At 38.4% G+C, this 13,624-nt stretch overlaps 1 long non-coding RNA gene across 1 annotated transcript; it reads right to left on the reverse strand.

The window, feature by feature from the left end:
- Positions 1 to 2,953: 2,953 nt before the first annotated feature.
- On the reverse strand, positions 2,954 to 12,266 carry LOC121865885. Its single transcript, XR_006088851.1, has 4 exons — positions 12,151 to 12,266; positions 6,089 to 6,187; positions 5,783 to 5,886; positions 2,954 to 3,185 (listed from the first exon to the last, which is right to left on the reverse strand). It is a non-coding gene; the product is annotated as an uncharacterized LOC121865885 (long non-coding RNA).
- Between the last annotated feature and the right edge of the window lie 1,358 nt (positions 12,267 to 13,624).

The raw sequence follows: 13,624 nt of genomic DNA on the forward strand, positions 1-13,624 counted from the left end.
AGCAGTGTGAGTTTAGTCTAGCAGTGTGAGTCTAGTCTACTGAAGTGTGAGTTTAGTCTAACAGTGTGAGTTTAGTCTAGCAGTGTGAGTTTAGTCTAACAGTGTGAGTTTAGTCTAGCAGTGTGAGTTTGGTCTACTGAAGCAGTGTGAGTTTAGTCTAGCAGTGTGAGTTTGGTCTAGCAGTGTGAGTTTAGTCTAGCAGTGTGAGTTTAGTCTAGCAGTGTGAGTTTAGTCTAGCAGTGTGGGTTTAGTCTAGCAGTATGAGTCATGTGAGTTTAGTCTAGCAGTGTGAGTTAGTCTAGCAGTGTGAGTTCAGTAGCAGTGTGAGTGTCTAGCAGTGTGAGTTTAGTCTAGCAGTGTGAGTTTAGTCTAGCAGTGTGAGTTTAGCAGTGTGAGTTTAGTCTAGCAGTGTGAGTTTAGTCTAACAGTGTGAGTTTAGTCTAGCAGTGTGAGTTTAGTCTAGTAGTGTGAGTTTGTGTTTTTCATTAATCAAAGTTGAGGGTGGAAGGAAGGGTGAAACACCAACCAGTAGTTTTAACTAATTATTTTAGACATAATTAAAAATACTGCCCTCTGTGACAATACAAAAATAGTTGACCTTCCCCAAGCAATTAAGGTCACAGCACCACACAAACATAACTGACCTTCTCCCATAAATGAAGGTCTCTTCTTCTCCATACAAAATAACTGACCTTAATACTATCATTACACACTTAACATTATATACACAGACACTGGTATAATACAACATACAACAGTACCTTGAGTTCTCCCTTAATACTATCAGTACACACACTTAACATTATATACACAGACACTGGTATAATACAACATACAACAGTACCTTGAGTTCTCCCTTAATACTATCATTACACACTGAACATTATATACACAGACACTGGTATAATACAACATACAACGTTACCTTGAGTTCTCCCTTAATACTATCAGTACACACACTTAACATTATATACACAGACACTGGTATAATACAACATACAAATTACCCCTTCAGAGTCTTTACTGTGACACTACCCAATAGAAAACTTAGATACTCCCTTAGTGCAGTGAGTGTGAACGTTATGCAGCTGTAATAAGAGTCACAAAGAGATTATAGGGACCTGTACTAATGTATGCAGTACACAGTATTTACATAAAACTCTATATTCATGTCCACAAAATTAATGCCATTCTTGTAGCAATCATTTTTTTTAAATACCATTGTTAGATAAACACATGCCAGTACTATTAGGAAAAGTTGTATATAAGAACAGCAAATATCTAAATACTGTATGTAAATTTAACCAAGTCTTCTGCTTAATATGATCAAAAAACAAATTTTTAACCCAGAGTTTGGCATTTCAGCATTGGCTACTTTAAGAAAATGACTGCCCAAGGATGAATTTATATATATAACCAAGAAGAGTTACCTAACTAAGGCACAAGATGCTAACTGAACAATATGTTAAACATGATATTATATACAGTTAAGAGGTGTTAAAGTTCATCTGCCCCATAAAACCAGCTACTATATATGAACCCTAACCATTATTTACCAGACAATGGTACCACATATCTGTAAGTGATGAAAGAATATATTTAAAACATGAATCAAAACTATCAACCATTTTAGTCAAGATAAAATATCAAAATATCTCGTCAGAGTTGAGCAAAACTTATCAAATATTTACGTACAATTTCAACAGAGATTGAAGAGTTTCCGTGAGATAATGACAACACCTTGATTATAACAAATGGTCTACCACCACTGTACTACTTTACCAAGATGATTTACTGCCTGCGTTAATGTACGTACGTGTGATAAAACTTACGTCACGCGGAAATAAAGACAAACGTACACAGTTGACACAACTATTGATGCACAAATTATAGTAAATGAGAGTTCATCTCTGTTCAACACAACATATCCAGTAAAGATGAAATTTTAAGCACATAGATTATAAGTTTAACCTTTGTTCACTACGGTACTGTAAATAACATTATTACAAAAGACTGATGAAACAAAATGGAGTATTATTATGAGTGATATCTAACCAACACCAAATGTCTACACTAAGGCCATGGTAGAAGTAATTTACATCTTAAGAGCAGATAACTTGTGTTTAATATCTATAAAAGTGGCATTTGTCACTTGTCTTTATTTCTGCTACATTCATAGAGTTTGTTCAAGTGGTTTTATATTGATGTACAACACTGTATTCAAGTTTGTGTGTCACATTTACCTTCTGTTAAAGTCATTCAAACATTTATTGAATTCTGTTTCTTTCATGCACAAGTTTATGACGTTTGAGAAGACCGCTGCGGGAGAAACATTTCCCACATTCCTCACATTCAAACTCCTTTATACCACTGTGTCCAAGAATGTGTCTCTTGAGATGACCCTTCCAGGAGAAACATTTCCCACATTCCTCACATTCAAACTCCTTCACACCACTGTGTCCAAGAATGTGTGTCTTGAGAGTACTCTTTAGTGCAAAATGTTTCCCACATTCCTCACATTCAAACTTCTTTATACCATTGTGTACAAGAATGTGTCTCTTGAGATCACTGTTACACGAGAAACATTTCCCACATTCCTCACATCCAAACTCCTTTATACCACTGTGTCCAAGAATGTGTCTCTTGAGATTCCCCTTCTGGGAGAAACATTTCCCACATTCCTCACATTCAAACTTCTTTATACCATTGTGTACAAGAATGTGTTTCTTGAGATCACTGTTAGATGAGAAACATTTCCCACATTCCTCACATTCAAACTCCTTTACTCCATTATGTACAAGAATGTGTGCCTTGAGAATACTCTTGTGGGAGAAACATTTCCCACATTCCTCACATTCAAACTCCTTCACTCCATTGTGTACAAGAATGTGTGCCTTGAGAGTACCCTTCTGGGAGAAACATTTCCCACATTCCTCACATTCAAACTCCTTTACTCCATTATGTACAAGGATGTGTGTCTTGAGAGTACCCTTCCGTGAGAAACATTTTCCACATTCCTCACATTCAAACTCCTTCATACCATTGTGTACAAGTAAATGTCTCTGAAGAGTAGACTTGAAGCCAAACTGTTTGCCACATTCCTCACAGGAGAACTTTTTATCTCTGCTTGACATTGTGAACTTCTACTTAGTTACACTTGGTCTTGAGATGTGACATCACAGTATCTGAAACAAAATATTTTGCCTTAGATGATATTCTTATAAAAGTACAATTTATAAATGAAAACTACAAGTGACTAAACCAATTTGTGTAAAATAAGAGTAAAAAATTAAAAATAAATAAATAAAAAGGTTATATTAATGTACACCGCGAAGATGCCGGAAAACCAACTTTTTGAACGAGTCAGATTGTATGACTATGAAAACACAGAAGAAGGCAGAGCATTCAAAAGTGTGAGGAAAGAAGGATGTACTATAACAGATTATTATAGTGTGACCCACATCCACACAGACACAGTTTGGCTGTGTGAGTAAAGAAGGATGTACTATAACGGGTTATTATAGTGTGACCCACATCTACACAGACACAGTTTGGCTGTGTGAGTAAAGAAGGATGTACTATAATGGGTTATTATAGCGTGACCCACATCCACACAGACACAGTTTGGCTGTGTGAGTAAAGAAGGATGTACTATAATGGGTTATTATAGTGTGACCCACATCCACACAGACACAGTTTGGCTGTGTGAGTAAAGAAGGACAACCAACCTTTAGCTCAAACATTCTAACGTATGTTTATATTAACGACATAACATAAAACATTTATTACCTTTACCATGAGGGAGGGAGGAAGGAAGGCCCACAAATTAACATTTACTCACAAAATTAACAAAAATAAACAAGACGGCCACGTTGGTTGTTGTTGACCTGCTACACCTTGTCTGATTCTCTCTCTTATCTTTCAGTAACTACAAGTTTTCATTACTGTATTAATACAGTACTATAATAAAAGTATTTTATTAATAAATATTACATAATACAGTCAACCCTCACTTTACGCGGTCCCACATTTCGCATTTCCACGTTTACGCAGTGCCCTGCCGGAACCCAGGGTGCTCACATTCCGCAGTGCGTGTACCCCTTTACGCGGAGAGCGGCTGGCGAGCCGTGCCATTTTTGGATCCAAACCTCCCGCCATCCGCCATGTTGTGTAAGCGGCGCGAGCATGGTGCGCACAAGGTCGCCCAGTCATCAAAACATTACCGAGTTCTTCACCCGCCACCCACCACAGCCGGCCCAAGTCAATGATAGTGATAATTATAGTGTGGATATGGACTTATATGGACTTTGAGGGGTTTGATAAAGAGGCTCTGCAAGCCTCTGTGGTGGATAGTGATACAATTGATACAAGTGATATAGGTGAGGGCCTATAATCTGCCCTCTGCCTCGGAACCAACCGCTCATCCCCGTGTGCCCAGCCATCTTTTCTACTTATGTAAGTGTTAAAAAACCTAATATTATTGATATTTCTCTTAATTATTTATTGTGTGTGCATACCATCATAAAGTTAAGATAATATTTTTATTACAACATAGTTGTGTGTCGTCAAAAAGTGGAGTTTGGGGGTCGGCCCGGTCTCTATTTCAATTAATCCCATATGTTATGTTGTTCACTTTACGCGTTTCTCACTTCCCGCGGTACCCTGTGGGTTATATTAACCGCGTAAAGTGAGGGTTGACTATATAAATAAATTATACTTTAAATATAATGTTTTATTATTGATTAAATTCCTGCTATTAGATATGTATTAATATTAAACTAAACTTAAGTCAGTGGCTGGAGAACCGAATAGCTTGACAGCATTTACAATTTTACTAAAATAAATTTAAACAATAACATTTTGTGTTTAACTATTTTAAGTTTATTTATTAATATTTTATTAATATATAACACTACAGTATATAGATTCAGTTAACGAATGACTCCGTGGAACCAATTGTGTTGGTTAATGGAGGGACCACCGAAGATATTTTAGCGACCCTTCCTGGTGACAGCCTTAACCTAACGTGTGTCAACACTCCACTATCCACCTATATGAACCTTTATTAATGTGGAACAAGTCCATTATAAGAACAATTCACTGGACAATACTCACGGCAGTAGGTATAACCTGTAATATTTGATCACTAACTTGAACTATCATCATTATTGTTGTGGAATGTTCCTAAAAGTACAGTAATTATTTACCTATTATACAGTACAGCATTAATTTATGGCAAGATTGATGCCAAAAACTATATTTAAGTATAACTTAACCCAAATTAAATACCCACATTTGTTTGTAAAGTTTCCTGGCTTTTCCATGCAGTCGACACCCCAATAGTCTATATTTTTAAAACATTTATAAAGGCCTTTTAAAAAATACGGGCAAAGCCTTAGTAATCTACTTTAAATATCTAATTGTTTAAAAAAGTCATTAACACTAATTTGTGAACCCAGATTTAAAATTAGGTAAAGTAGTACCCTGTACCTTTGTAGGATATTTAAACTATTTTTTTTACCCCAAGTGCTGAAGACAAAGGTATTAGGTCAGGCATATTTGACAAATATTTTGACAACGTGAAAACTAACGTTATATAGATAATATAGTCAACATATTTAAGACCTTCCATAAAGGCATTTTAAAACTTACGGGCACAGCCTAATCTACTTAAAATATCTAATTATTTCAAAGGTCATTAACACAATTACTTGTATTTTTAAACTGTGATCCCAGATCCTTAATAAAAACTAAAACCACAAAGATATACACTGTACTGTACCTTATGTTATAGCAGAGAGTTTCCAATGTGGTGCAGCAAGAGACCCGTTAACCATAACAAACCTTCGTCTTGTGGCCCACATCTTACATCTTCACGTCACCGTCCTGGAATGAATAACATTTTAACAACTAATAAATTAAATACTCTGGCAGTAATATTATATAATATGTATACAGTACTGTATAGTATTATATTATACAGGAACTCATTAAATCTTCAAACATTTTAATACAATATTATGGTTAAATTAAGACATTTCCATAAAACTTTTTAAAGAAAATAAAGAAACACTTTAGAAAATCTTACCTCGACCAATGACATGATGAACTTCATTAACCATGATCAGCGAGGCTGCAATATGGTAGTTGTCTTAACACTACATTAACAGCGTATTGGAGCCGTACACTGTAAACAAAATAACCCTGTCACTCTTTTTGTAGAAACTCAGATAATTTTCTGTTTCAACATGTTAGAGACGAAACAACCTTGTAAAGGATTGCCAACACGGTTTTATGCCGGGGCGCTCCTGCTTAACACAATTGCTCAAGGTACTGGATATTTGGACCCATATTCTAGAACGGGGTGGTAATATCGACAATATTTACCTAGATTTTGCCAAGGCTTTCAACAGTATACCCCACGAAAGGCTGAAAATCAAACTGGAAGATTTCGGAATTCAGGCAAATGTCCTAACGTGGATAGAAGACTTTCTACATGACCGCAAGCAGTGTGTGGTGATTAATGGCACGAAATCATCATCCGTACCTGTCACAAGTGGGGTACCACAGGGCAGTGTATTGGGCCCGCTGTTGTTTGCTTGTTTCATAAATGACATGCCTGACGTTGTGCACTCCTCCATACAAATGTTTGCAGATGATGCCATGTTATTTCGGGAAACAAAGAACCAAGCAGACTGTGAAGAGCTGCAGAAGGACCTCGGTAGGCTCCAGGAATGGTCGAAGAAATGGTTGCTGAGATTCAATGTCACGAATTGTAAGAGGATGCACCTGGGGCATACCAACGGTAAGGAGGCCTATCATATGTCCCAATGGGATGAATAAACTGCACTAGTTGAGACTGAATGTGAGAAGGACCTAAGTGTGTATGTTGACAATGAGCTGAAGTTCTCGGGCCATTGCGAGAGGAAGGTAAATCAGGCAAATAAATTATTGGGTCTTATAAGAAGGTCATTCAGATATCTAGACGGTCCGTTCCCCGTAACGATCTTCAAGAATGAAGTGCTTCCCCATCTGGTCCCCGAGATATGCTAGGGACTGTCAGTTGGTTAAAAATGTTCAAAGGAGGGCCACCAGACTGGTGCCTGCCCTTCAGCACCTCAGCTACCCTGAGAGATTGGAGCGCCTGAGCTTGCCTAGCTCAAGATTGAAGAAACCGCAAGTCCAGAAAACTGTGAGGGCAAACTTTCGGTGTAAGAGTTGTGAACTCTTGGAACAATCTGCCAGAAAGTGTTGTGACGGCACCGAGTGTGAGCGCTTTCAAGACAAGACTTGACCAACACTGGAGCGGGTTCAGGTACATTCAGGGGCCAGTACATGCCCAGTACTTGCCAACAGTGCGTATCAGAGACGTGACCGATCGCCCAAGCGGCTAACGAGCCGATTAGTGGTGAAAAGGATAAAAGTAAAAAGTAAAATTGATGAATAAAATGTATAAAGACAATTTTTTTTTATAAAAGCCAATACATGTAATGTAAATATTGTGGAACTGTATTGTATTTTTAACTCCCATGAGAAGACAAAACTTGACTTCACCACAAGTTAACTCTGGTCAATTGCAACAACTTACTTAATACAACTTACTAGTCACTAATGGATAACACCTGGTAAATTCACAAGTTATATCCCACTGCCATAAGGGTTTAATTATCTATAAACGCCGATATTGTGAAGCGTCTCGTGATTTTTCCTTTCCCAGAGAATTAAAACCTCACCATGGAACACATGATTTGGTTAGGTTAGGATTCAACCAAATACTGTAGTGACAAAAATGTAAATTTGTCAAAAAATAAACTGCAATTTTACATTAAAGTTTCCAAAAGTCTCTAGCTAATTTTTTTACTACAACCTGTAATTTAACCATAAATAAAAAGTACCACATTCTTATAACCAATTTCTTTTACTCCAATTAAATAAAAAAAGAACCAAATACTTCCTCAAACAAATTTTTACTTTAATTAAATAAAAAAATCTTTCCCAAAATCCCACCTTGGTTAATATATAGGACGAACCCGCCATAGTGCCGATGCTGCTGTATCATCTCACGTCCAGAAAATGTCTCAAATATCACCGTATAGTAAGTTTTTTCTGTTTAATACACCGGGGAAGTTAGGTTAGGTAGGTATGGTTGGTTAGGTCTGTCCTTCATAACCACAAATGTTAAGTAGCGTTTATTTAAAAAACATCCATTTACTAACATTACCACAAACAGTGTCCACTCTAATATAACAATGAAAATCTGACGTTTTTATAATAGTTATCAATCCATTTTGCTCTTGGGTTACTCCTATATAATTACCCCCACCTCAATTGGACGACACAAAGATCTTAACTACCATCAACTTCAATGATCCATGAGGCTGTAATGAGGTGGTTGTCTCCTCCATCTTCAACAGTGACAAGCAATAAATTGTATAAAAATTTGTATAATGACTGTTATTGCCGATGGCTTCAGCTACAGTGCTGGCGTGTGATGCCATTAAATCTTTCGACCCGTGACCTCGCCAGATGTAGAAGTGTTTACAGACAAGTCCTGGCTCTGCTGAGTGGACTGTCTTTGGCGGGTGGTGGTGCTGCCCGCCCCGCCATGAGACAGATCGCCCTCTCTCGTGAGGCTGTGAAGACCAGCCTTCTGCTGGCACTGATGAACACCGACTCATAATGCTGTCCGAGAATTTGTGCTGGGACAATTTACTCAGTACTGTTGTCTCTTGGAACACCATACTGATCTGCATTGACCCGCACTTGTAAGTACAGCCAAGTGATGTCATACCCCTCAGTACTGAAATATTGTTGACTAATTACACCGACTCGTTTGTGCCTAACCTGGAGTAATAAGACAATGCAGAATGAAGCATAACTAAGATTACTAGAATTATGAACTTTGTGTTATGTCACTATGGTGAATAAATAGTAATTAAGATAAAATTGTGTGAGATTAACTCATTAAATATCAGATGGATCACCATGTAATATTATGAACATCTCCTCTGTAGGTTTTGATCACATCAATAAATATTGAATGAGTCAAAAGGAGAGTTTCAATCATTCCCTTCGACTTGCCCGTCACCTGAACAACCTTAACCAAGGCGTTTACAGTTATGTAATATACACATATCAAATAGTGTATTGTGCATAATGAATATATTTCTGAATATCTTTAAGAGTTGTGAGGGATAAAAGCTTCACCCATTCTACTCTCACTGCACAGTAAGTCAGTGAAGAGTTGTTGATTGAAGGAAATTGTGAATAGTTAAGTTTTAATGAAGAATGGTTAGGTTAAGTTAGGTTAGGTTAGGTTATGTGAAGACATTCATAAGCCGGAACACAGGCTATATATATATTTTTTTTATGGGTAATAGTCCACCCGGGCACAGGTCATGACCCACAACAGGGCCCAGGGGAGGGAAGAGTAAAAATAAATTAAAAAAATATAAACTAAAAGGTTATATTAATGTACACCGCCAGAGAAGCATCTTGTTTAAAGTGAGACATATTGTAGGGAAACACAGAAGAAGGCAGAGCATTCAACAGTGTGAGGAAAGAAGGATGTATTATAACGGGTTATTATAGTGTGACCCACATCCACACTGTGGGCAAGACACCAGCCCACGGTACACAGGATGCTACTTGTTAACAGAGGCTTTGCTGTATAAATGAATCAATGTTGAGAGAAAGAAACCTAACCTAACCAAACCTAACAGGGCTACTATGCCCAGTATTGATTCATCTTGTTTTGGTAATGAATATTGACGCTGATCCTGGATTATGTCAACAATTGTATATAATTGTTCTTCCTCTATGAATTTCTTTGTTATCATCTAAAAACACAGCCAGGTTGTAACACAGTACCATAAGTCATTATAATTTGACCATAATTACGTACAGACAGAGAGACAACTAGATGGTAAAACAAAATATACTATAAGAAATATTTCACATAGTGTGTTGTGTTACACCAGGTGGAGGGGTGAGAGGCAGCCGTTCACTACCTCCAACTATTGCTGTCTCAAGTTTGTAAGTCATATTAACTATACTGTACAATATTATATTTTCATGAATGAGTTCTGATATAATAATAATTTTTAGGGTAATTGCTTCGTTTGGTAGATAATTAGGTGACTAGGCGAGAACTACTTTGTCTGGCGCACATCACTTGTCTTTCTCGGTGGTGATGCGGCGGTACACAGCCAGTCATCTCCACTCAACGCCAGTCACCAGTGTAGGTTTATGAGCCACACAGATCAGGCGGCTGCTCTCAGGTCCACAAAAAACGTCAAATTACACCATATAATAGGAAGTTCTTTCTGTTTAATATGCCGGGGGTTCTGGAAGGTTAGGTTAGGTTCGGTTAGATCAAGTTTGTTTGGTTAAGTTGGCAAGGTCTTCTAACAATGCTTCTGCCACTTGCTTTTGTTATCAAATATGGTTAGGTTAGGTTAGGCTACGTCACGTTTAATTTAGAAATAACCAAGTTTTAACACATTTTACATAACTGGGACAGTGTTCACTACAAAACAGTGAAATTAAAACGTTTTTAAATTTGTTTAATATTGAGCGGGTGTTAAGTGTTGCAGTAGTGGGTGTTGCTTCTGGTAACATGTGTTGGTGGTGACTCAGTGACTCTCAGCTGGTGTTAAGTGTTGCAGTAGTGGGTGTTGCTTCTGGTAACATGTGTTGGTGGTGACTCAGTGACTCTCAGCGGGTGTTAAGTGTTGCAGTAGTGGGTGTTGCTTCTGGTAACATGTGTTGGTGGTGACTCAGTGACTCTCAGCTGGTGTTAAGTGTTGCAGTAGTGGGTGTTGCTTCTGGTAACATGTGTTGGTGGTGACTCAGTGACTCTCAGCTGGTGTTAAGTGTTGCAGTAGTGGGTGTTGCTTCTGGTAACATGTGTTGGTGGTGACTCAGTGACTCTCAGCTGGTGTTAAGTGTTGCAGTAGTGGGTGTTGCTTCTGGTAACATGTGTTGGTGGTGACTCAGTGACTCTCAGCTGGTGTTAAGTGTTGCAGTAGTGGGTGTTGCTTCTGGTAACATGTGTTGGTGGTGACTCAGTGACTCTCAGCGGGTGTTAAGTGTTGCAGTAGTGGGTGTTGCTTCTGGTAACATGTGTTGGTGGTGACTCAGTGACTCTCAGCTGGTGTTAAGTGTTGCAGTAGTGGGTGTTGCTTCTGGTAACATGTGTTGGTGGTGACTCAGTGACTCAGCTGGTGTTAAGTGTTGCAGTAGTGGGTGTTGCTTCTGGTAACATGTGTTGGTGGTGACTCAGTGACTCTCAGCTGGTGTTAAGTGTTGCAGTAGTGGGTGTTGCTTCTGGTAACATGTGTTGGTGGTGACTCAGTGACTCTCAGCTGGTGTTAAGTGTTGCAGTAGTGGGTGTTGCTTCTGGTAACATGTGTTGGTGACTCAGCTGGTGTTAAGTGTTGCAGTAGGGTGTTGTTTCTGGTAACATGTGTTGGTGGTGACTCAGCAGGTGTTAAGTGTTGCAGTAGTGGGTGTTGCTTCTGGTAACATGTGTTGGTGGTGACTCAGCTGGTGTTAAGTGTTGCAGTAGTGGGTGTTGCTTCTGGTAACATGTGTTGGTGGTGACTCAGCTGGTGTTAGTGGGTGTTACTTCTGGTAACACGTGTTGGTGGTGACTCAGCGACTCTCAGCTGGTGTTAAGTGTTGCAGTAGTGGGTGTTGCTTCTGGTAACATGTGTTGGTGGTGACTCAGCTGGTGTTAGTGGGTGTTGCTTCTGGTAACATGTGTTGGTGGTGACTCAGTGACTCTCAGCTGGTGTTAAGTGTTGCAGTAGTGTGTGTTGCTTCTGGTAACATGTGTTGGTGACTCAGTGACTCAGCTGGTGTTAGTGGGTGTTGCTTCTGGTAACATGTGTTGGTGGTGACTCAGCTGGTGTTGCTTCTGGTAACATGTGTTGGTGGTGACTCTCCATCAAGTAAGGCCGCTGGCTGACTGAGTCTGTTTTAACAACAACAGTAGTGACACTGTCCCTACACTCTCCATGTGCACCAACAACTGGTGGTAGTGACACACATTACCCACCAACAGACAGTACTGAACTAGACAGGTAACACGTCTTACTAAAGTACCACGGTTCACCTTGGCTATATATAAGTTAATAAACAACTCACAGTGACGTAGTGAAGTATTAAATCATCCAAGTTTGTATTTTAATTAACACATTTTGGTCGACTTAATGTTTACAACTGAGGCGATGAACACTGTTAATAACTTACCACGAACAACTCAACTTTACCTAATATAAACTAACATCACATAGTTTAAACAATTATTATTTACTTAATATTATCTGAAAAACAAACTTAACTCTACTACTGATACACTTTTAAATAATTGTATTACATCTACTTATTATTGTATTATAAACTGAACACTAAGTAATATAAACTATCACCAGGTAGTTATCGTGACACTAAGCAATAATAAACTATCACCAGGTAGTTATCGTGACACTGAGTAATAATTAACTATCATCAGGTAGTTATGTTACGTATATATTAGTTAGTTGAGGTTAAGCAATAAATAAACAAGTTCGTGGTAATATTATAACACTGATCAGCTCCCCTCCCCCCAGTACCAAGGAAAGTACTTTATATACTTTCTTTGGCCGATAATTTTACAAATATATTCATTAGTCTCTGTTACGGTACACCTCGGCTATGAAAATTAGTGCTATGAGTTTACATTAATTTGCAATGGTTGACTTTTATAAATGAATCAGTGTTTGAGCTGTACTGCCAAGAGGATAAAAGTAAGAACATAAGAACATAAGAAAGTGGGATACTGCAGGAGGCCGACTGGCCCATACAGGGCAGATCCCTTTCACACCCATCCCAGCACTTCCATGTGCCTATCCAACTTCGTCTTGAAGCTCCCTAGCGTCCCCGATCCTACTATAGCACTCGGTAGCCTATTCCACATATCCACAACTCTATTACCAAACCAGTGCTTGCCTATATCCTTTCTGGATAAGATTTATCTAATTTAAAGCCATTTGTTCTAGTTATTTCGTTATTACTGAGCTTTAGAACATCTTCCATTTTACCCTTGTTAATCACTTACCCACATGTACACCTCTATCATATCTCCCTAACTCTCGCCTCTCTAATGAATGTAAGCCCTAAGCTTTTCAGTCTTTCTTCATATGGAAGGTTTCTAATATTATGGATCATTTTTGTCATTCTTCTTTGTACTCTCTCCAAAAGAATCTATGTCCATTCTATAATAGGACACCAGAACTGAACCGCATAATCCATGTGGCCTCACTAATGCTAGGTAAAGTTTCAAGATAACGTCAGCAGTTCTGTTACTCACAGACCTAGATATGAACACAAGAATCCTGTTTGCCTTGTTGCGAACGCTAATACATTGTTTTCTACGTTTCAAGTCGTTGCTAACAAATACACCTAGATCTTTTTCACAAACTGAGTTTTCTATTTCCGTGTTACCTAGTTTATACTTAACGTTTGTATTCGTCTTCCCTATCTGTAGTACCTTGCATTTATCAGTCTTAAAATTCATTTGCCAGTCTACTGACCACTCATGTAAGGGATCTAGATCTCTTTGAAGGTGTTCAAAGTCACT

The sequence above is a fragment of the Homarus americanus genome, unplaced genomic scaffold (genome assembly GCF_018991925.1).
Source record: "Homarus americanus isolate GMGI-L3 unplaced genomic scaffold, GMGI_Hamer_2.0 scaffold36974, whole genome shotgun sequence".
NCBI lineage: Eukaryota > Metazoa > Arthropoda > Malacostraca > Decapoda > Nephropidae > Homarus > Homarus americanus.